Genomic DNA, 23,543 nt, shown 5'->3' with positions numbered 1-23,543 from the left:
AAGAAAGGGGAATCAAGCAGTAAACAGGCTGTGCTGTATGATGCTCCCCTTTGCCACTGTGAAGGATTTTTGCTGGGGCTCTGGGGTTCCAGTTCTATGTGGAACCTGTTGTCCAGGCATCCCACCCAGTTTGCAGTACTGTCCAGCCTCCAGTTGGAAATTTCATACACAAAGGCATGGAGCCCTCACTCTCACCTCTTATATTACAATGTGGGATCTTGCACAGGGACCCTGTCCCTTGTGGTTTTCATGACTGTTCGGTCTCAGGAACAGAGGGGCTTCTGTCTTTACACACGATGCAACACATCTTTATCTTGGAATCCACCTTCCCAGTGGATGAGCAGATCTTGTAGAATGCATATAGAGGTGTTCTCGGTGGTGTGCTAACCTGTGGGCCCGCTTCTTCCAAAGGAAGAACATGGCGACTCCTCAGTTGGCCTCCTGTGTCCAGGAGGCTTTGGCTTTTTTGGTTCCATGGGGTAGCTGACTCCAGGTTGAGGTTGTACCTCAGAGCACACAGCTTCTTCCACATCCTGCAACAGGAAGTGAATGGTAGAGAAAAGGAAATAGATCTGACCAACCAGTGCTCAATAAAACTGAGCTTCCTCTAGTCATCAACAGGGTCTACAGGCATCCATTTCCCTCCCATTCCAACTGGATTCAAGCCCTAAGCCATTTCTGGACTTGCCCTGGACCAGACTGTGGCATTGTTCTTCAAATTTCTTTAATTGTTTGAATTTAAAATCACCTAAATAAATAGCAGTGAAATTGTAAATGTATATGTGTTGTGGGTAGAAGGCAGAGATTAAAGGAAGGAAGTGTGCAAGGAATTGCCCAGCTTGGAGCCCGATGTGGAGCTTGATCTCAAAACCCTGAGATCATGACCTGAGTCAACATCCAGAAGAGCCACCCAGGTGCCCAAGAATTGAGAGTTTATGGGAGGAGCTTGTCTCTTCTTTAGTGACTAAAGCCATTGGGTGGATTGTATTTTCAGAAACCAAAAATGGACTTTCTAGTTCACACTGAAAAGCACATTTCTGTTCTTGGCTTCAATGGCTTATATGTTTTATGAGTCTTGTTTCTCTAAGCCCTGAAATTCTAAGTTATCTAGTTGAGTTGGAGATTTATATTGAGGCAGTCAGAAAAATGAACTTTGCCATTTGATGACAGATGCCAGACAAACATTCCATGTGTCATAGTTGGAAATAAATGTGGGCCACAGATAGTTCTATTCCCTAATGTTTACGAATTAATTTTATTCTTTGGACTCTCCCTCTTCCCTGGTCCTGGTCTGATCTTAATTATTCATGCTTCGTCAAGCCTTAATTTCCTCTGTCTTTTGATATTATCCAGAGTTTCCAATCGGCACGAAGCGCTGGGCATGGTAAATCTCACTCCTAACTTGGGTTTCCATTTCCAGTTGGTGATCATTTAGACTGTTGAATTGCAGGGACCTGCTGGCCAGTTCTCCTGTGTGTGTGTGTGTGTGTGTGTGTGTTCATGTGTGCATATGTGTGTCTGTGTGTGTTGCTCATCTTAAACACTAAGTGTAAGAAATTGGCTTCATGGATTTCATGTATGCCCAGGAAAAGGGGTCTGTTTTTCTTACTTGTTTTCTCCTAACTTGTATCAACAACAAAAAAGGACAGGCCTAAAGTTGGAACTAAGTAGGGAGCCCATGCCAGAGAGAGTTGAAGCTCTCAAAGAAGTAGTTTCTCTTCCTACTGAGGAGAACAGTAGTTCCATTTCAGAATTCATCCTCTCCTCCCCAACGCAGGCACCCCTCACAGTTTCTTCCTTCTCCACGTAGTAGAGACTCAGCAAGTATTTGTGGAATGGGTGTACAGATGAAGGAATAAACGTGTGTGGTGTGTGAGACTCATCAACATCCAAAGCTACACTTCCCTTCTATAAGATCATTGGCCCTTGCTTTTTTTACAGTGTGGATTCCTTGAATGCAGTACGTTAAATAGAGACACAAAGAGGTCAGCCGACTTAGGATGATTGCTCTTGTTGCTTTCACGTGGGTGGTGTTGGTGGTAGTTGAAAGCAGTTCCTGTGGTTCTGTTATGTGTGTCATGTGACACGTCTGCACTGGCCAGTCTGGTAGCCACTAGCTACATGTGGCCGTGGGATTTAAAATTCGGTACCATTAGAGCCTAGTTCCTCAGTCACACCAGCCACATTTCAAGCACCCACAAGCCAGTGGTGACTTGTGGCTCCATTTGGATTAGTACAGAGATAGAACATGACCCTTGCCACCGAAAGTTCTGTTAGCACGGATTCGTGTATATGTTTTTATATTCAGTTCATCAGAGATCAAACGGATTCTTGGTAATAAAAGAAACTGACCTGTAGTCATGTAGTGAACAGACACCTGCTTGTCTCAGATTCACGTGAACATCAGTTTTTCTAGATATTAGCCTGTAAGAAAAATCAAGGAGGCTAATGGAAAACCATCTGAGAGATTGACAGGACTGGTTTCTGTTGCTGAACTCTTCATGTGACAGCTAAGGGACTCTAGATGTGTTGGAACTTAGACCGCTACCACATTTGAAATGAGGCTCCCTTGGGTGTGTTGACTGAAAAGATGATACACCAGTGCCTTATAAAGCCTAACCGGAGCCTCCTAGACATGCCCTGCTCTTCATGTGCAACTTTCCCCCATGGAGGATCCTCTGCTGTAAGCTCATGCTGAGGTAGGTCAAAGAATCCTAATTTATCCAAACCTGACCAAACCTGGTGGTCAAGTAGAACAATTCCTTTTGTGTCATAGATGGGGAAACTGAGGCCAGGCAGCAGAAATGACTCACCTGCAGTCACACAGCCAACACTGAAGAGGTGGGACTTGGAGCCACATCTGTTTGGAGCCACATCTGTTTCGTGCTCAATCCATTGTTACTCCAGCTGTGCCTGTTGATTGATTCAAATAAATGACATCCGGTCATTCATTCCACCACTTAGGCGTATTTTTATTAGGCATCCACCAGGTGCTGGGCCCGTGAATAGTGAACAAACTGACATAGCCTTGCCCTTACAAAACTTTGGCCTCGTAGGAGACATAGCACATAAATAAATAACAAGCAATGCTTATGGATTCAGGTCCCTAAAAGCACCATGGAAAGGAAGTATGGAACTTTTGGAGCACCTCTGCCATGGGCTCAACAGGGCAGCTTCTCCTAGAAATAGCGTTTGAGCTAGAATGTATAGGGCGAACAGGGGTTAAATTAAGCAGGTGAAGAGGAAAAGGACGAACATAAGAGATGCCCCACCCAACCCCAGTTGGGAGAGATGCTATCACCCTGAGGAATGTAATGTGCGTGCAGTGAGGACCGCAGGTGTGGTCCACGGTGAGATGAGAGTGGACAGGTAGGGGGCCAGAGTGTGCAGTCTTTTAAACATGTTGTCCTCATGGTACAAACAGTGAGCGGGGAGGGTGGGATAGCAGTGGATTTCTGGCAGTGGATCCAGGTGGAGTGTGGACCTGTTGGATCACTGTTGCTTATATCCACACAATGGGTGATCATGGCTGGGCTGGGGGTGGGTGTGGGTGGGTGGTTGTGAGGCACATTTCCAAGTAATGTCCAGAGGATTCTGAGACCTTGAACATGCAGAAGGAGTTGAGGGAGGGAGGTTCCTGCCTTATGCCAGAAGATGAACGGTGATGTTTCAGTGAGGTGGGAAACACTGGCAGACGACCAGGTTTCCAGGGGGAAATGGCACACATTTGAGGTACTTTTAAAACCTCCAACTAGATTTCTTAAGTAGGCAGTTGGCTATGTGATTTCAGGAGAGAGATCTGAGTTGGATCTCTGATGCTCTAAGCCCTTTGATTATATATCTGGTCATTCAAGCCAGAGGTATGGGTGAGATCCCCCGGGCGTGGGACAGAGATGCGCAGTGAGAAAGTGAGCTCCGAGCTCCAGTGTGCAGCGGCCTTGCTGGAGAGGGTGCCCTGCAGCAGAGGAGGAGATGGCACATCTTCAGCAAGGCCAAGGGAATGGGTTGTTCCAAGACAGAGGCAGGTCTGGTCAGTTTTAAATGCAGCTGGGACATAAAATTAGATGAGGACCAACGATTTCCACTGGATTGAGCAACAGGAGGAATTGGTGACTTCTACAAGTCTCCAGTGTCTGGGCCATGCCAAAGGCTAAGAATAAGAACCACTGAGAGTGGGCCCCAGGCATTGGTCACCTGTAAAGCCCTCAAAGTATTATGGCAGCTGCCAAACATGAGAACCCCTGGTTTAGGGAAAACAGACTCATGTCAACCAACATCTGTCTGCTTTCCTTTCCTCTCCCCCCACATTCCCTCTCCTTGACTCTTCTTTCTTTCTTTCTTTCTTTCTTTCTTTCTTTCTTTCTTTCTTTCTTTCGTTTTAAAGATTTTATTTATTTATTCATGAGAATACACAGAGAGGAGAGAGAGAGAGAGGCAGAGACACAGGCAGAGGGAGAAGCAGGCTCCATGCAGGGAGCCCGACGTGGGACCCGATCCTGGGTCTCCAGGATCACGCCCTTGGCTATAGGCGGCGCTAAACTGCTGAGCCACCCAGGCTGCCCTTTCTTTCTTTCTTCCTCTTCCACTGTCCCTTTTTTTCCTTTCTTTTATGAGTCTCATTGATTTGGAAACTATTCCCTTTTAGCTACTCATTTCATAAATGTATTACAAAGATTTATCGACTGCCTATTGTGTATTAGGCATCGTGTGTTTAGTTGATTTAAAAACAAAAGGACAACAAAAAAATCACATACCAAGAAGAAAAGAAAAAGAAAAAAAATAGGCAGGCTCCATAACTCCACAGAATTTATGGTTTATAGGAAGGACATTTATCAGGTGAACACAAAACAAATACATTATTTTAAACTGTGCTGCAGACTATGATCCACAGGGATAGAAAAGTGGCTGTAAAAGGAATGTTTGTGTCCCCCCTAAATTCATGTACTTAATTTCCAGGGTGGTGAAATTTGGAAGGGGGGCGTTGGGGAGGTGATTAGGACATGAGAGTGGAGTACTCCTATATGGCATTAGCGTTCTTGACTGGAGACCCTGGAGAACTCCCTTCCCTGGTATGGAGACAGAGCAGAAGACCTGGTCAGTGACCCAGGACGCATGTTCTCACCAGACCCTGAGTCTGCCAGAACTTTGATTTCGGACTTCTAGCCTCCAGAGCAGTGGCGACAATTGTGTGGAAAAGGGATATTATATCAATATGAGAGTGTGTTGTAACTAGAAATTAAAAGCCAAAAGATATTTCTTTCACTTAAGTAGTAATAACTGGACCTTTTTACTACTGAACATGGCTTTTTATAAATGCGTGGTTCCATCATTTTATTTGCTGTCAGTATTTACTAGCTTATTGGTGTTTCCTCCCCTCTAATCATGAATTTTAAATTATAAAAAAAATCATCTGATAGCTTTCATTTAAAAATGAGACTAGATATTGAAATAAATTTGATACTTTTCTATTTAAAAGAAAGCCTTGTCTAAGCCGTCTGGCCTCTGGTTCTGCTCTAGCAGCCCGAAGAAAAGGACAAACACTCAGAACAAAAACAGAGGGGTAGTTGGATGGTGATGAACCCTCTTGGAGAAGGTAGCATTTGAACTATAGCCTGAGAGATGAAAAAAGGAACCAGTTAGAGATGAATGCAAATAAGAACATTCCAAAGAGCAGAGCACATGGGAAGGCCCTGGGGTGGGAAAGACATCAGGACACTTGAGGAATTGCAGGACAGCCAGTGGCCTCAGCAGAGGTTGGTGAGAGACCATGCTGGACAAGTAGCAAGGGTCAGTTATGCACAATGAGAAGCAAGAGACTGTCGTCATTAACTTGCATTCTTAAAAGCTCATCACAGAGAATTAATTTATGAAATTAATTAGTTATAAATATTCCATTTCTGAAAGTTAATATTTGCTTAGAGTAAAGCCCTAAAAGAAACTGGAAGCATGGTGAAGGAATTATCCTAAAAACGTGGGCTAGTTTATTGAAAACCTAACATGTGGCAATTGTCGTATTCAGAGAACGTCCACCGGAGATGGGCACACCTTTTCTTTTACTAGGCCTCCAGCAAAGAGATTTGAGTCAATTTAGTAGGGAATTTTCTGAGTGCAGGATTTGTTATTGCTGTCATTGTCCTTGGTGCTAATCTCAGGATTGCAGCTCTTCTGGCATTACTTTGTGCTTCTTCTGGGGCCAGTTTGCCTGATGGGCTTTCTCTGTTGTTTCACCATTAGCTTTAAGTCTTTTCTTTGAGCTGGAGCCTTAGGAGAAACTCTCCCTCCACACTCTCACTCCTGCCCGATGGCAATCCTCTCTTGCCCTGTCAGGTCCTGTGCCCCTCGATCGCAGGATGGGGAACTCTGAGAGATAGAGCCTATCTTCCCCAGCAGTAGGGGATCACTAGTTTTCCAAGTCCAGGATATTGTCTCATACCCCTTCTATGGAGGTAGAATGTGTTTTCTTTGGTTCCTTTGTCATAGCTTCTCTGGATTTCACCAGTGGCCTCAGTGCAACCAGGTTTGCTGTCTTCCTTCCACTGTCTTAAGCCATTTATTCCTTAAAGGAGACAGAGCGAGAAAACTCTGGGTGGAGCTTTGTGGCCTCCCACTGCTGCCATTTCCCTCCCGCACACCTGCCCAGGGGCTTCCTCAGGTTTCTGCCCTTCTGTGGTGCTCTTGTAAGCACCTGCTGAGGTCCATGGAAAGAAAATGGAACTCCATGTGAACCCCTGTGTTCGGGCCACCCCAGGGTTCTGTAGCCTCTGGTAGTGCCCTCCTAGTGACATCTGCTCCTGGAACCCAGTGCTCACATCCATCCCTTCCCAGTTCCCATCTTTCCCTATGCTTTGAATTAGTTAGTTGCACTGAGATCTCAGGTCTCTTACCAGCTCAGAAACTGTTGTGATCTTCAGGTTATCTGTCTTTTTTTTCTCTTGAATTAAGGATGGGAGCAACATTTTTTTTTTCCGCATCTTAAGTCTCTTCACTCTTTTAACCTATAATTTTTATAAGTTTTTTTTTTTAAGGCTCTAATCTCTACACCCAAAGTGGAAATCCATGACCCCAAGATCAAGTGACACACTTTTCCAACAGAGCCAGCCAGGCACCCCTTTAATCCATTATTAAAAGAAGATAGTTGGGCTTCATTTTTTAAAAAAATCTAATCTAATAGTCTCTATCTTTAATTGGCAGTTTTAGGCCTTTTACATTTAGTGTAATTACTTCTATGATTGTATTATACATTGAGGAATTACAGTAATGATAGAACCAGAGCCTGTATTTAGAAGAGCACGTGGCTTGTGGTCCAAGGTTTGAAGTCAGCTATGTAATTTTATATATATATATATTTATATAATTATATATATAAATATATATATATATAATTATATTATATATTATTATATAATCGAATCCATATATTATATATATATAAATATATAATTTATTGAAGTTTGATTTCCAACATACAGTATAACACCCAGTGCTCATCTCATCAAGTGTCCACCCCCCCTTTGACACTTCTTAGTTTTGTGTAGTCTTTTCATTTTCTTAGTTTTGTGTAGTCATTTCATTTTCTGAACCTCAGTTTGCTTGCTCTTAGAAAGGTGTTATGACACCAGACACAAGGAATTACTTTGGGGAGTGTTTTAATTAATGTGGCTGATACTGTATTAAAACTGTGTCCTATACAAATATTTGATGGTTTTATGTTCAAGGAGAAAATTGTGGTCAGACGGTTCATGCAGGTGGATGGGTTTGGAGTTTTGTTCTGCCCTAGACCTGCAGTGATGGTGATTTAAGTGGTGCCTGTAACACATTTAGCTTCCTTTGCGTAATTCTTTTACAATACTTGTCACATCCCTTGTACTTATTTGCTTATGTTTTTCTTGTCAGACTAGGTCCTCATTAAGAGCAGGAAATACAGTTTATTTATGTCTATATTTCTGTGTCTTGCCGAGTGCCTGGCACAATATATGCTCAATATGGGTTTGTGGAATTGAAACACATTTTAAAAATACAGCACTGAAGCTCTGCACCAGTCTGAAAATACAGCATTCTCTGGATAAAGCGTGGCTAAGTATTTAAGAATCTGACCAACCCCTGAGTATCTTACTTCAAAGCCTCGATTGTCTGAACCCCTTGACACCCAAGATAGCCCTGGCTGGTCAACTGGCATCATGGGTGGTGAAAATTCTTTCCGAAGCTTGTGGGATATTTGGTTGTCAAGTCACTGTCAGCTATACACAAATGTATCTCCAGTTTCCACAACTTCGTATGACCACTCTCCAAGCTGTAATAATTGTTGCCTTTGTGTGTGACTTCTCAACATTCCTGTGACATTACCACCGCGTTGCCACAGATGTAAAAGGGTGAGAATTAAGTGAGGATTTGCAAACTTTTAGAGAAGCTTGGTTTTTGTATGCTCGTGAACTTCTCTCCCTTCTGCTGAGGTGGAACTAAAAGGTTCCTCTCTGAAACTTCCGTGGAGTTTCTATGGTTTTGCAGCATGGGCCCAGGTCTGGCCAGCCCTGACTTGTCATTGGCTTCTGAGTGTGGGAGGCCCTGAGAGGGGCTTTTGGAGTAGGGATACATGTGCCCCCACATTACAAAGGTGACCTTCCCCACTCTAGCAATCTCCAGCCACTCCGGGCTTAGTCTTGTGTCTTTGCCCTTCATCTGTGCCACAACACTGTGACACACAAATATGTCCTCACCCACATTGTTTGTTGTCTCGTAACTCTTTTGTGTGTTGTTTTCACAGATTATAATTTCCTCAGACCAGCAGTCCTGTCTTAAATTTGCTTTTGTCTTGAAAGGCCAGGCGTAGGGCAGGATAAATGGTGGCTTCCTGCCGCACATTTGCTAACTCAGTGTCTAACTCCATCCTTACAGGTTGGAAGCATTTCACATGAGGATTATGCAGTAGTAAGTAACACTCGGAGAGCTGAAGTTCAACATTCCACATACTCATTTTGGGGAAGCAAATGCAAGTTGTTTGTAAAACACTGTGATGCCCAAGGTATACCCAAGGCTGAAGGGGGAAAGGCAAAACAATTTTGACATGCCAATAAGGGCCGATCTGTATTGATACATAACAGTCCAGGCTGGGTTCCCTTTTGTGCCATGGGCCTAATAATTTATGCAGTTTTACCCTCTTCTTAGCTGCCTGGTGGTGGCAAAACCCTGAGACATTTTTGATACTTGGCTAGCATTGGCCTCTCTGGAGACCCAGATGTCTTCACTGGGGAGACCCTTGGGTTTATTTATTTATTTATTTATCTATCTATCTATTTATTTATTTATTTATTTATTTATTTATTTATTTATTTTTATCTTCAGGAGAGTTTGGATATGTGCCTATCCCACTTGGAGTGTCACTAGGCCTAGGAAAGGAAGTGTCCATTTAGGGGGAGGTGCTAAGGAAAAACCAATGAAGCCTGCTGACCACGGCAGCGTTAAGCTCTCAGAAGGCAGGGCTGTGTCTTATCACTCTCTCCTCCTGGCAGAGCCGGCAGTCAGACAATATTTACTGAATACATGATGAATGACTGGGTTGAAGGGTGAGGGGGGATGGGATTTCCCTGTCAATGAAAAGATTCAATATTATACAGACATTTAGTCATGGAGGATAGAACTCTTGATACCTGCCTAACCACGATATGCCGTGATTTACTTGGTCATGGACACAGCTTAGCAAAATGTATTTTATCCCCACACCTCACTCATTATTTAAAGATGCTGGCCAGGCGTCCGTGCAGCCTGGGCCAGGGAGAGCAGTTGGCCCGTTAGTCATCATCTGTCATGCCTACAGACTCCAGGGACCAGGACATTCATACTCAGAATCACAAAGAGAATTAGCACATTAATGCTTTTGTTCCTGACCATCAAGGCCATTCATCCTGTCCCGGGCCCAGCTTCAAGGTCTTTGGAAGCTCTGCCAGCATTCCCACCTGCCTGCCACTCCATTCTAAGACTCCTACTCAGCAACATCTTGCCTTTGCTGCTCCGAGGAGGCTTTGTGATTGTACAGAACGCCATGGCATGACTCTGCCTTCCCAGAATATGGGGCAGCATTGGGTATGATGATGGTGTTCATCTCCCTCTTCCATTTTGCTGCATATTTTTAAAATAAAATCAGAACGTGGTTTCCATTTAATTCAAGAACTGTTTGTCTAGTGCTTCTAGAGCACTGCGATGGAGCTAAGGAGCAATTTGTCATTCATGATTGCTAGCTGCTCAAGGAATGCTTGTCCTCCCCTGTGTGTTGGGCTGGGTTTAGGAGGAGAAGGTGGATTTCTCCTTAAGATTTATCCTTCCCCAGGACTTTCCATGTTTGCTTATTAGCTACATTTCTTCAAGTCTCCTGGATGCCAGGCCCTGTGTGCTACAGCCCTTACTGGCATTCTCTCACTGAGCCTGTTTCCTCAATCCTTATCAAGAAACGCATTATTGCTTCCACTTTGCAGATGAAGAAACTCAAGTTCGGGATCAGGGAGATTATGTAACGTACCCAAGGCCACTTGCGCAGAGAAGAGGTAAATTTCTCAGGGACGCAGAACCAGTAAGTGGTGGAGATGGGACCTAAAGACAGCCTCTGGGACTCCTCAGTGCTAATTATTAACCCAGAAGGCTGTCTAGATGCTTTACAAAGTGATTGGATGGACGATCCATGCCATGGCTTGGATGACTTTGCAGTCTATTTGTAGAGATGTGGTGGACCTTAAAAATGGACGTGATAGAGTAATACATAATTACCTACTAAAGTAGATTGGGAATAATTGATTTTATGCTCCAAGAAAGCTTTTCAATCCAGTCAAGTCCCATTATCTTCATATAATCAATGAAGAGTCTGAAGATTATTGACATTTCAGATCTTGTCCAAAGCCATGGAACTGATACCAGAAAGCTGACTCAGCACATGATTACCTTAAAGCTAATCCATTACTTGTTTTATGCATACCCCTGCCTTGATGACTCCCCAGAAGCAAATGTCATCAGAGTTTTAGAAGCACTTAGGCAAAAGTGTTAATTAAGGCCAAATAGCGTCTGGTTGTGCATTTCAATCGAGGAGAACAAAGCTGGCATACTTATGGGAATAGAGCAAGTTGTTCCTCACCCTAAATTATGTAGCAATATCTGGGTGCATCTAGAAGGCTCAATGTCTTTACCAAAAAATGTGTAGTGTCAGTCTGAACTGGTATTTACAAATGAAGAGATGTTATTAGTGGAGTAATTTGGTTAAATGAATATTGTGCCGAATTATCTCAAATTTATAAGATAACACTTATAACAATTTTATGGAAAATTGCTTCCAAAATTATACCCTTATAAAGTGCACACATTAATAACACACCACAAGGACACGTAAATTATATAAGAGTCATATCCTTTTGCAGTTGCGTACATTGAATAATGTGATGTTTTTGCAAGAGCGAAAGGTATACTATGTTATTAAAACATACTGGCATTTTTTAAAGTGCTGCATTAACATCACCATAGACAATCTGAAGATACAGAAATAATAAAGACATAGTGTCTCGTGCAAGATATGGCTTATTCCCTCTCTAAGAGGAAAAATTAAAACAAAACCAGTATCACACGTATAGAGAATGAGGTAAGCTCCAAACAGAGGTTAGAAAGGGATGACGTGGCCTGTAGTTGTTTCGTAAAGTGTGTTACGCTGACATGAAGACGTGAGTATGACCATCAGAATTATGAAGTGTTTGGTTACCCAGCCACAAAATGGAAACTCTCCCCACCCATTAATTGCTGGGAATGGTGGCTGCTTTGCAGGAGTGAGACATGAGTATCACCCACACCCATAAGTCTAGAAGGTGGGTCGGTGCCTGCCCTCCCGCAGGTAGCGAGCCATATGGAATGGCACACACGCCATCAATGCACCCTGCCGTTTTGTGCATGTTCCGCATCTTGCATTTGCTAATTCTGACTGTCACAGAGTGCTTTCCTTCTCGCTCCATATTCTCTTGTCCCATAGATCCTCTGGTGAACACCACCTCCCCTTTCAAGATCTGGATGGAGAGTCATAATCTCTAGGAAGATTGTTCTGACTCCTCTCATAGAATTAGTTTGTCCATTTGGCCTCCGCTGGAATCCACTTTAGTGCGCTTGATGATGTCCATGCTCGTCTCTTCATTAGACTGCAAATAGTCTTAATCATGCCTCTGAACCTAAACACCATCCCTGTTACTAACTCAGAATGGTGCACATGTGTTGAACAATTGAATGAATGAGTGAGTGAATGGAAAATAAAGCAAAAATCTGAATGAGACCCTGAAGGGTATAAAGGGTAGAGCTGTCAGTGTCAGTGCTACCGGCTGTACTATCAGTTCTGTAGGACGCCGGGGCTAGACCATAACATTTGCATCTTTGTGATGTATCTTTGTGGTTTCTGGCACCTTCTTACTTTTACATAACGAGGTACTTGGTTGATAGGCTTCAATTTTGGATTGGCGGGCTTCATTTTTTGGGGTGGAGCTGGTAACTGTGACACTGGGTTTTCACTGTTACGGGAATTTTGTAGGGCGACCACCACTCAAGTCACACCAGCTCAGCAGCTACCTTCTGTATCTACGTCTGAAGCATCTGCCTCAGTTCTGTAAAAACACTCCTCTCTCTCTCACTCAATTTTTCTTTCCCCACTCCTCTTTCCTTTTTTTCTTCCTCAAAGAGTTTTTGAGAATCTACTATGTTCAGGTCACAGAGTCAGCTGTTAGGGACACGAATACTAACAAAATCAATGCAACAACCACAACATACATATATATATATTATATATATAATATATATGTATTTTTTTATTTTGGCGGAGAGAGCAGATGCACACTATCATCTATGTCTTTCCTCTTGTTGCGTGTACTGCTAGACAGTATTTGTACTCCCCTCAAGGCTTTTTTGGGGCAAATGACTGGATTTTGACTAGTGCAATTGTAGGTGGAAGTGGTGAATGCCGTTTCTAAGTCTGACTCTTAAATCTTCCTGAGTTTTCTTTCTCTTCCTCTGTTGGCTAACTGGATCGAGCAGATCCGCAGGAGAACTCCTGAGCCCTCACCCTGAGTGAACTGACAACAAACCCTAAAATACTTTCACGTCCACCCGTATTTTCCTTCGCTTTGCATTATATTGAGGAGATGCCTTTCTTCTGGTGCAGGACCACCTCCTCCCACTTACCCAGGGAATCTATTTTTCTCTTCAACATCTTCCATCAGCATTGAAGCATGCTTAGATTCCCATCCCCTTAAAAAAAAAAAAAAAAGGAAGACAGACAAGACACCCTTGGTGGACACTTTGCCCCTGGTTACCAGACAGCCCTCCTCCCATTTACAGATGAACTTCCTGAAATATTTGTTGACAATTTCTATATTTTCTCAACTCCGTCAACTTGCAAACCTACTGCAGTGTGGATTCTCTGTGTCCCCCACCTCTTGCCATGAAATTGCTCTTACTCAGACCACCACCAACCTGTGTGTGTATGTGTGACGAATCCCATAAACACATTAGTACTTATTTTAATTGATTTTTTTTTTTTTTACAGCATTTGGTTTTGGTAAAATTTCCTCCTTCTTGAGAAAAATCTAGTGCCTTGGTCTCCATTTCTCCAGGTCTTCTTTCTTTTCCACCGGCTATCTTTCTGGGTTTCTTTGAGGATCGCTTTCTTTTTAGCATCACTGAAATGTCGGTATTCTAATCCAAACCATCTTTTCCCCTCCCTCTTATGTGTATGCTTCTGGGCAGGCTCACTGCACTCTCCTAGCAACTACCTAGATGCTGATCCTTCCAGCTCTCTCTCCAGCTAGGATGCTTTCTTGAGAAAGCTCCAGTGCTAACCTAATTAATGCCTGTGAGCATTGTACTGGTTGCCTTCTATCTCGAGTAAATCAGAAGTTTTTAAACCGAACACTTACCAATGGACATTTCGGTTGTTTGTGTTTTTGTTTGTTTTTTTCTTCTGCTCTAGCAGCACTGCAATAAATATCCTTAAATACGAATCTGTAAAAAGCAGTGATCCCTGTAGGATAAATGCATGCACTGAAATTACTGGACCGTCTGTTATGCGTGTTTAAGATGCTGCTACACGTTATCACATCATCCCCGGACTTGTACCAACAGTTCATGGGTGTGTCTATGTTTTGAATTTTCCAACATGGTCAATACTTTTGTTTTATCTGATATAAAAATATATATGATTTAAATCATACTCCTTTAATTAGTAGAAGGGCCGAAGATCTTTTTCATACGTATGTGATTTTTCTCTCATGAATTGTCCATGTTTTTGAAAATACCAGTATTTTACTTATTGTTTTTAAGACACTCATGGTATATTAAAAATATTACCTAAAAATACCCTTTTCCTGGATGCCATTTTTTGCCATTTTTGTCTATCAGCTTTGTTTATTGTGTTTTTTGGCCATACTAATATTTCTTTAAAATACTTTTCTAGCTATGTTGACATACTTAAAATGGCTTTTCATATCATGAGATTATGAATGTGTTCACCCAAATCCTTTACGGTGATTTTAATCTACGTTTTTTGCATTCTCGTTATGATCCATATGGAATTTATTTTGATACGAAGGATGAGGAGAGGATATGGCTTTATTATTATTATTATTTTTTCCCCAAACGAGTAGCCACATTTTCTCAGAATCATTTCCCCAGCGACTGAGATCGTGCAGACGCGGTGAGCGTTTCCCATCAGCGTCCTCATCTGTAAAGCTGGACCGGCAATTTTGTGAGCTGTCAGGAGTCGGAGATAACCCGCCGAAGTCCAGCCCAGTGATGGAGATAGTGCAGATCCAGAGGGATTCTTGTTATAGTTGTCCCTCTACTCTTCTGCTGGCTCTGAATCTGGGGCCTGCTGTCACAACTTTAGGGGCCAATTTCATCATCACTGAGAGCAGAAAATTGGGACAGGTGGCATGGAGGGACCGCACGTCCCAGAGCAGAAGCAGGCAGGAATGAAGAATGCCCTGAGCTATCTCCTCGTCGCACGTAAAGGGGATCTTAGATGTTGGTTCCCGGATTAGGCTCTGAGCAAAATATACTTCTGCTACTTAACTCATCGTGGGGGCTTCTTGCAACTTCATTTCTCTACAGGAAGATGCTGTGTGGCTAGAGAAGAAGAGTGGAAAGCGAGGCAGCCACAGCCAAGGAACCCCTGAGACCAGCAGAAGCCGGATGAGGCAAGAAGGATTCATCTTTGAGGATTTGTGGGGAGCACGGCCCTGCCCACGGCTGAATTTCATACTTGCGGCCTCCCCATCTGTCTCTTGTTTCCTGCCACCCACGTTCATTTTTGCTAAGGCAGCCCCAGGAAGCAGGCACGGCACCTTTGCTCGGTGGCCTGTCCCTCCCTGAGTCTCTCCCGCCCCTCGGGTATTTGCTCACCTCCCAGATCAATCTGTGGTCTCGAGCTGCTGCCGAGGTAACCGAAGCCAGCACAGCTGCAGCGCGAGCACCTGTTGCTGTTGCTGTTTTGTTATTTTCACTGTCATTGCAGTTGTCGGGAGGAACAAAGAATTCCCTTCTTCACATGCGGGTCTGCTAAAGAAAGCAGGATCAGACATTAGGCACCTGAGGTCTGTTTTCACCTCTGCAGTTCTGGAACTTTCTCGGGGGTGCAGAGAGCTCGGGGTGGACGTGAGCCCCCGTGCAGCTTGCCTGAGCGAGTGTCTTCGATGCTCCTGGTTGCTGTGGAGGGTGTCGCAGGCCGCACCGCATTGGGCTTGGGCAGGCAACTGGGTTTCCTTATCGCTCCGAAATCAGCTGTCTGAACGCCACGGAGGCTTTTTTTTTGGTTTTCCCCCCTGCACCCTTCGCGTGACTTGACGGCTGTCTGTCCCTTTCTGTGGGTGCCATTCTGCGAGCCCGCCCGACCGGGGGCTTAGGGAACCTCCGCACCCAGACACGCACGGTGACTTCTCCCGGGATCCCATGGTCCTCGGGCACAACAAGGGCCTGTCCCCTTCCTCAATCCCAGTGTGTGCTTCCCGGCGGTGGAGAGCGCAGATTGTCTGGGAAAGGGCCAGAAGGAATCGGGGGTGATGTTTTACGGTGTTTGGTTTTTCATTTTTTGAGATTTTAAAAATTAATTAATTAATGTATTTATTTATTATAGAGAGAGAGAGAGAGGGAGCAGAGTGGAGGGGAGCGGCAGGCAGAGGCAGAGGGAGAAGCAGGGTCCCCGCTGACCAGGGAGCCCAATGCGGGGCTCGATCCCAGGACCCCGGAATCATGACCTGAGCCCAAGGCAGATGTTTCACTGACTGAGCCACCCCAGCCACACACCCCCTGCCCCAGATTTGGGGTAATGTTATCAATAGTTTCCCCATGTCCGGTCCTGAGGTCCCGAGGACAGACGTGGTTCGTAAAGAGATCTCCAGTGCTTGGGAAGAGCTCATGGGAATCGGAAGTTGCTCACAGCCTCTGGGAGAGGCTGGGCTGGGTGGGCCTGGCTCAGGGTCTCCTGCGGCTGTGGACAGGCCTCAGGTCTCTCTGGTCACTGGCCAGAGACCGCTGTCCCTCGCCATGTGGCCTCCCCCTCCTCTGCTCGCCCCGCGGTAGCTGGCTTCTCCGGGAGCGAGTTCCGAGGGTGCGGGTGCAAGGTGGAGGACGACAGCCAGTCTTTCAGGACTTCACCTGCAGAGCGCCGTCTCATCCCTTCTCCACGTTAGATTAATCAGAAGCCAGTCAGTAGGTCCTGCCCCGACTCACGGGGAGGGAGTCCACAAAAGTGTGAAGCACAGGAAGTGGGCATCATGGGGCTCCCCTGACGGTGAGCGTTTCAGCAATGATCGTGCCCCCATAAAGGTGCTGATTTTGAAGATACAAGTGCATGGAGGAGTCAGGAAGAAAGGAACCCTCGAGGGGAGACGTGGGGACTGTGTAATTCTAATTTGGGTTCCAAGGACCAATGAGCCATTGTAGCCTGAATAAATGGACAAGATAGCTCCTCCTCCTAACCCCTACCTGAAAAGCTCTGCATTTTAAGCCACAAGGGAGTGACTCATAGGGTGTGTCTGTAGAATAAAGTGCCCCTGATTTTGGAGCTCTGTGACCAATCCACAGTAGTACATCTCCCTGTGGCCATGTGCTTCCCCAACAGTAGACTCTAGGGACCCTGAACCCACTTATTTGCAGCTGCCCCCCCCAAGACCAGGCTTTAAAGCACAAGCAAGCTGCACCCCAGGTCCATTGCACTTGGCTGAGAGCCATGCGCTTGACGTCTTGGTCTTCCAAGCAATGGTGTCTAGTGGGGCCGTGTCCATTATCCCCCTGTACACAGAGCTGTGTGTGTGTAGGGTACATGTGATAAAACTTCTCAGACACACCTGCCCCCGGAGTGAATCTTCAGCCTTGCTTTGCAGGAGACAGTAGACGTTGTGCTGAATTGCACCAATCAGGATGGACTTGGGGGCATCGGAGGGGAGAGTGTGGGCTGTGGCTCCCCAGGGGCCTGACTGCAGCGCCCACTCTGCCACCAACTGGCTCAGGCTTGTCCTGTGCCCCTGGCATGCATATGCTCTAGTGCAGCAGCAGGACAAGGCAGCTCGGAGGCCGTGCTGGGAGCACCCGAGACTGTGTTTCCGGCAGCGGAGCAGACACTTGAGTAACGCCAGCCCTTGTTCCCAGAAGATAGGACTCGATTTTAGATCCGGTTCTGATTCTGCGTTTGCTTCCAGCTCCTTTCCTGGTATCAGAACACAGCTAAGGGAGGATGTCAGTGTTTTATCCTCTCACTTCCCCACATTTTCCATGAATCCCGGATAGTATATGGTTTGCTCATTGCACCAGAAACCAGTTGTAGGGGATAAACAAACCTTTTGTCTCCAGATCTCCGAAGTCTTTTAAACAATTAGTCTAGTGCTTGCTTCGGAAGCACATGTACTAAAATTGGAATGATACAGTGATTAGCATGGCCCCGGCACAAGGATGAAATGAAAATTCATGAAGCATTCCATATTTTTAAAGAAGACATACAGATGGCCAACAGACACATGAAAAGATGCCCAACATCACTGATCACCAGGGAAATGCAAATCAAAACCACAGTGAGATAGCACCTCACACCTGCCAGGATGGCTAAAATCAACAGCACAAGAAATAACAGGTGTTGGTGAGGATGGGGAGGAAGGAGAACCCTCTTGCACTGTTGGTGGGGATGCAAACTGGTGGAGCCACTCTGGAAAACAGTACGGAGGTTCCTCAAAAAGTCAAAAATAGAGCCACCCTATGATCTGATAATTGTACTACTGGGTATTTACCCAAAAGATACAAAAATACTAATTCAAAGGGATAAATAGGGATACATGTCCCCTGAATGCTTACAGCAGCATTAGCCCCAGATACCTCCATAGTGTCTCAAGTTATGCGAAAGGCCCAAGTGCTCATCGACTGATGAACAGATAAAGAAGGTGTGGAGGGAGCTGTGTGTGTGGGTATGAGTGTATATATGCATATAGTGGAGTGTTATTCAGCCATAAAAAAGAATGAAATCTTGTCATTTGCAAGGACATAGATGCGGGTAGAGAGTATCATGCTAAGCAGAAGAAGTCAGAGAAAGACAAATACTGTATGATGTCACTCCTGTGTGGAAATTAAGAAACAAATGAGCAAAGGGGGAAAAGAGAGAGAGAAGCAAACCAGGACACAGCCTTCATTCAAGAGACCCCATTCTTGAATGAAGAGTGGAGGTTTCCGGAAGGGAGGGTGTGGGGGATCCTGCAATAGGGGATGGGGATGAGGAGGGCACTTTGGCCGCGAGCACAGGTTGGTGATGGAGGGGACCAACCACTGAATGGTACACCTGAAACTGACTGTATGTTAACCAACTGGAATTTAAATAAAAACCTAAAAATAAAAAATTTAGTCTGAACAATGAGCTTTCCTGAGGGGCCGTTCTGTGGTTGTGTTCTGTTTCTACCTGTTGTGAGTCACGCCTTCAGTGAAATTCTAAAATCTCATTTATCCCAGTTCATTTGGGGGGACTGTTCTGTTTGTTTGGGGCGTCAGCTGACGATCCACCATCCTGCTTGTGCTCCATGTACGCCGTGGAGAAAACCACCAAGCATTTTTGCCTGAACCACTTGCGCAAAATGTTCTTGGGAAACCCGGGGTCTTCTCCACATAATCCGCCTTTACCCGAGCAACGGGTCTTTCGATCTGGAGGATTTTCCTTTGAATTGCAGTACATATGTAATAAAATAATTACGAGTAGGTCAACATTAATTTAATGAGGGGCAGTCAACGCCAGTGCCTTCAAGGCCCAGACAGCAGCTGGAAGGGGGGAAGCCGCTGGGGACAAGTCGGTGGGGATGGAACCAGAGGGAGCACGGATCCTGCCTAGAAATAATCACATTTAACATTTAAATCGAATACCGCACTGGCCAAAACCTGTTTGTAAGCCAGGGGGCTTCTAGCTCATCAGCCCAAATTTGGTGAACCAAGTGGGTAAGGTTGTTCCCTGCCCTGCATCACTGCCGCCTGGGAGGGACACAGATCCACAGGATAGAGGGACACCTGTGAGGCCCCCCAGACACCTGTCTCAGTAAGTGGTCTGGCCTCAGGGGCACAGCCTCCAGCTGGGGGTAGCTGGGGTCCCCAGGACAGCCTGTGGGTCCTTCCGCAGGCATGAGAACTACTAAGAGCATGCAAAGAGTTACCTAGAGAGTGGAGTTGGGGCTCTGGGCCAATTGGGTCTCATTACTTTCTCTCTTTTGACCCGGAGCCCAGTGGAATTTCTGAATCTTGCTGATTCTCAGCACCTTCATTTGGAAAGAAGGGATGAAACCAGTACCCGTGCCCCCCACCCCTGGCCCACAGTTGACTTGCTGGGAGGGTTCAATGTGGAGAGAATCGGAGCATGCTCAGTGCTCAACGAGGGGGCACCCCTGCTCTTAGGGTCCTTCTGTGCTCCCAGAAGATTTGAGGGGCCCAGACCGGGGGGCCTCAGAGCTGATGGAAAGGTGTGGGGAGAGGTTCACGGTTAAATTAAGAGCTTCAAACGTTATGTAAAGGCTCCAACGGTCTTCCTGACTGCCCAGGTTTTCTGTCCTGGGCTCTGTGAGCCCCTTCCTTCCCTGCCATGCGTCTAGATGATGGTTTTCTGCTCTTGTCCTCACCCCACACCTGGCACGTCTTTCAGGGGGCTGGCATGGTTTTTGCTGGGTGAGTCAAGGAGCCCAACAGAGGCTTCTCTGGGCTCTGTGCTTCTTCTGTGCTTGCTTTAGGACTTCTTCCTCTCCAGACTTCCAGGACCTGACACCTCTTGCCCTCCTGTGAGGTCACTTCCCAGTCTGGTGCTGGGCCCCTCCTACTTCCATGGCTTCCTCAGTAATTCACCTTTCCCTGTGATCTAAACCCCAGACTTCATGTGCTCTGCTTGACACTGTAACTGCCTCCACTTGGCCCCTGTGCCTTAGGATCACTCCCCCTGAACTCTGAAGACAAATGTCTCAGAGGAATCACGCAAGCCTGCCCCATGGCCTACCACTGAGCCCTGGGGTCTACCGTGCTGACGGCGAGCCCCACGACCAAGACTGTTCTTCATCTGCTTCTGCCACCATAACATAGTCCCGCACGCTGGAGGCTTAAACAACTACTTCTCATGGTGCTGGAGGCTAGGAGTCCAAGATCGGGGGGCGACAGATCTGATTTGTGTTGAAGGCTATCTTCCTGGCTTGCGGATCACCACCTTTGACAGTTTCCTCACGAGGCATGGAGAGAGAGGGCGCAAGCTCTCTGTGTCTCTACTTACAGGGGTATGGATGCCATTGTGGGCACCCCACCCTCCTGAGCTCATCACCTCCAAATACCATCATGGTGAGGGGCGGGCTTCCAATCTGAATTTGGGGGGAAGCAGTCTATAGCACCCGTCCTCATTTTTCTAGACCCCGTCAACCTCTTGTACCATCTTCATGCCCTTCTCTCCCGCTCAGTGGTACTCGGCCAGCCTGCCTCACCCTGAGCTCTCCAGGGTGAACCCCACTGTCCGTGGCATGACCCCTCCCTCCTCCCCCAGCATTCTTGTCTTTTCCCTTTGGGAAAAGTGGGTGGCGTGGGTCAGTGTCTCTCTCTACAGCCTTTTCCATGAGAATGGGCGCTGCCTCTTATTGTTGTGCTCTTGCTGTTTACATGGGAACAACACACTTTATCCGTGGGAGGCACTTAGAACCACAGGAAATGGGCTGCGCAACTTTGTGAAGAGTCGATTTTACTTTAATTTGGGGGAGATACAACGACATGAATTGAAGATATCCGTGCACATATATGGACTCACACAACTATACACAAATATATTCAATTCAGGCACATTTTTTTGTCTATTTTTAAAATATTTTATCTATTTATATAAGATTTTATTTATTTATATTCATGAGAGACACAGCGAAGGAGGCAAAGACACAGGCAGAGGGAGAAGCAGGCTCCCTGTGGGGAACTTGATGCGGGATTCAACCCTACGACCCTGGGATCATGACCTGAGCCGAAGGCAGATGGTCAACCACTGAACCACTAGGTGTTCCGATTCAGGCAATTTTTTTTAAAACAAAAAAATGCTTTTTCTACTTGGATGTGTACTCTGCTAAGCCATTGGAAGTACTCTGGGGGGACGTGTCCCAAAGAATGAGGTCCAGGGCACTTCATCTTGAAAATTAATCTCAAAAGCCAAAGAAAACATGATGTTCCTGCCTGAGAGAGTTTCCCCCCACCGTGGGAACCCTGGTTCCCCCGCTCAGGCCCCGGGACACTCTTCCTCTTTTCTAATCCCAACGTGCCACAAACACTAACGATCCCGCTTCTGCTCTCTCCAGGGTCCGCCCGTGTATCGTCCACTTATGAGCGGCTGCCTGGGTTCAGACGTTCAGAGTCTCACCCGGGGATTATTTCTACCACATTCTTGCTTGTCGCTCAGCTACTGGTCAGTTCATTTTATCCTAAAATTTTCCTTTTGCTTTGTTCTGGGTGGCAACAAACCTCCAAAGATCAGAAATATGTACTTTTTTGATCTCTTGCGGAAAGGGCCAATGGGACGAATTTGTTTCTCAAGGTTATAAAGTCCTACAGCCAAAGCTCAGTTTTTTTTTTTAAATTTTTATTTATTTATGATAATCACAGAGAGAGAGAGAGAGAGAGAGAGGCACAGACACAGGCAGAGGGAGAAGCAGGCTCCATGCACCGGGAGCCCGACGTGGGATTCGATCCCGGGTCTCCAGGATCGCGCCCTGGGCCAAAGGCAGGTGCTAAACCGCTGCGCCACCCAGGGATCCCCAAAGCTCAGTTTTTAAGACAAAAGGATGGTAGGCTCTGGGAAAGCTTTATGACACTAGGATCTCCCAGTGTCCTGGGCTCAGAGGTGCAGCCAGGGCGGGGAAGGCTGCGGCCCCAGGGTCTGCGACCCGCCGAGGAAGCAGCGGTGGCCAGGCGGAGTCCTGTCTTCTGTCTGCAATTATTTCTGTCTTTCTCCAGCCGTGCTCCACGAGAGCTGTTGGTACTGCACCCAGAACAGTTGAGTCATATAGCTCAGGCCACGCAGATTGTTCAATTATCCTTCCTTGGAAACGGTACCCTCTGTCTTGTCTGGCAAGGAGAGTCTTCTTCGCACCCAGCACAGTGCCGATCCCCTGGGGTTGCCAATATTTGCTTATTGAACTGGTAATTGAATTAACAGAGAGTCCTACGTGCATATGGAAATGCATATTGACATATTTCAGTTCGAAAATGTCTTCTTAACGGGATTAGAACATTATGTGAGTTCTGAACTAAGTCACTCAAGGAGGCCAAGTGTTTTTATTTATTTTATTTGTAATAACTGAAAGTGTATGAAAATAACAATGGGAACACATTTCTTACGGAAACATCCATGTTCTTCTTTGCTTTGACATTTGCCAAAAACTTAAAAAAAAAGAAAAAAAGAATCTGGGGTTATGTGTGTGGACCTTTCTATCTTAATCAATATCCGCTCATCACTGTAGGGGATGGAAAAGAAAATACAGCCAAAGAAAAGATTCCTGAGCCGTTTTGATAAATCGTTTGTGACTTTCAGCAACATTGATTCCAAGAGATCTCAGGCAATAATTTGAGAATTTTTTTATCTTTGGGGCCTATTGCAAATGGGTTAAATTATTTTGCCAGGTCACTGACATCCTGTCATCCCACACTTCTATAGGATCCAACATTATTTCCACCTTAGCTGGAAATATTCAGGTCTCTAAAACCTCGAAACGTAGAATTGTTGCTCAAAACATGTATTTCAGTCAATCCTGCCATTTTTGGAGCTCTTTGGGGGATGACAAAGCCCTCGTGAAGCTTGGACTTTTAAAACCAACACGGGGGCGGTGCCTCACCTGTCCTGGCCCACCGGTCTCCTGAGGAGACCTGCTGGGGGTCCTTCAGTAGGGTGGTGGGGTGAGCAGCTGGGGGCAGCCCCCTGGGTCACATGTGTTTCTAATATGTAGTTCTGCGCTGGACTTGAGATGGGTTCCCATTGCACTTGAAAATCACAGGCAAATTTAGAAGAAATGCAGAAA

The 23,543-nt window shown here is 45.7% G+C and overlaps 1 non-coding gene across 1 annotated transcript; it reads left to right on the top strand.

Moving 5' to 3' along the window:
* Positions 1–17,880: 17,880 nt before the first annotated feature.
* LOC129511209 (U6 spliceosomal RNA) lies at positions 17,881–17,984 on the top strand. The gene has a single exon (XR_008664767.1). It is a non-coding gene; the product is annotated as a U6 spliceosomal RNA (small nuclear RNA).
* The last annotated feature ends 5,559 nt before the right edge of the window (positions 17,985–23,543 follow it).

This window comes from Nyctereutes procyonoides, unplaced genomic scaffold, assembly GCF_905146905.1.
Source record: "Nyctereutes procyonoides isolate TBG_1078 unplaced genomic scaffold, NYPRO_anot_genome, whole genome shotgun sequence".
Taxonomy (NCBI): Eukaryota; Metazoa; Chordata; class Mammalia; order Carnivora; family Canidae; genus Nyctereutes; species Nyctereutes procyonoides.
This window is presented reverse-complemented; position numbering and strand designations above follow the sequence as displayed.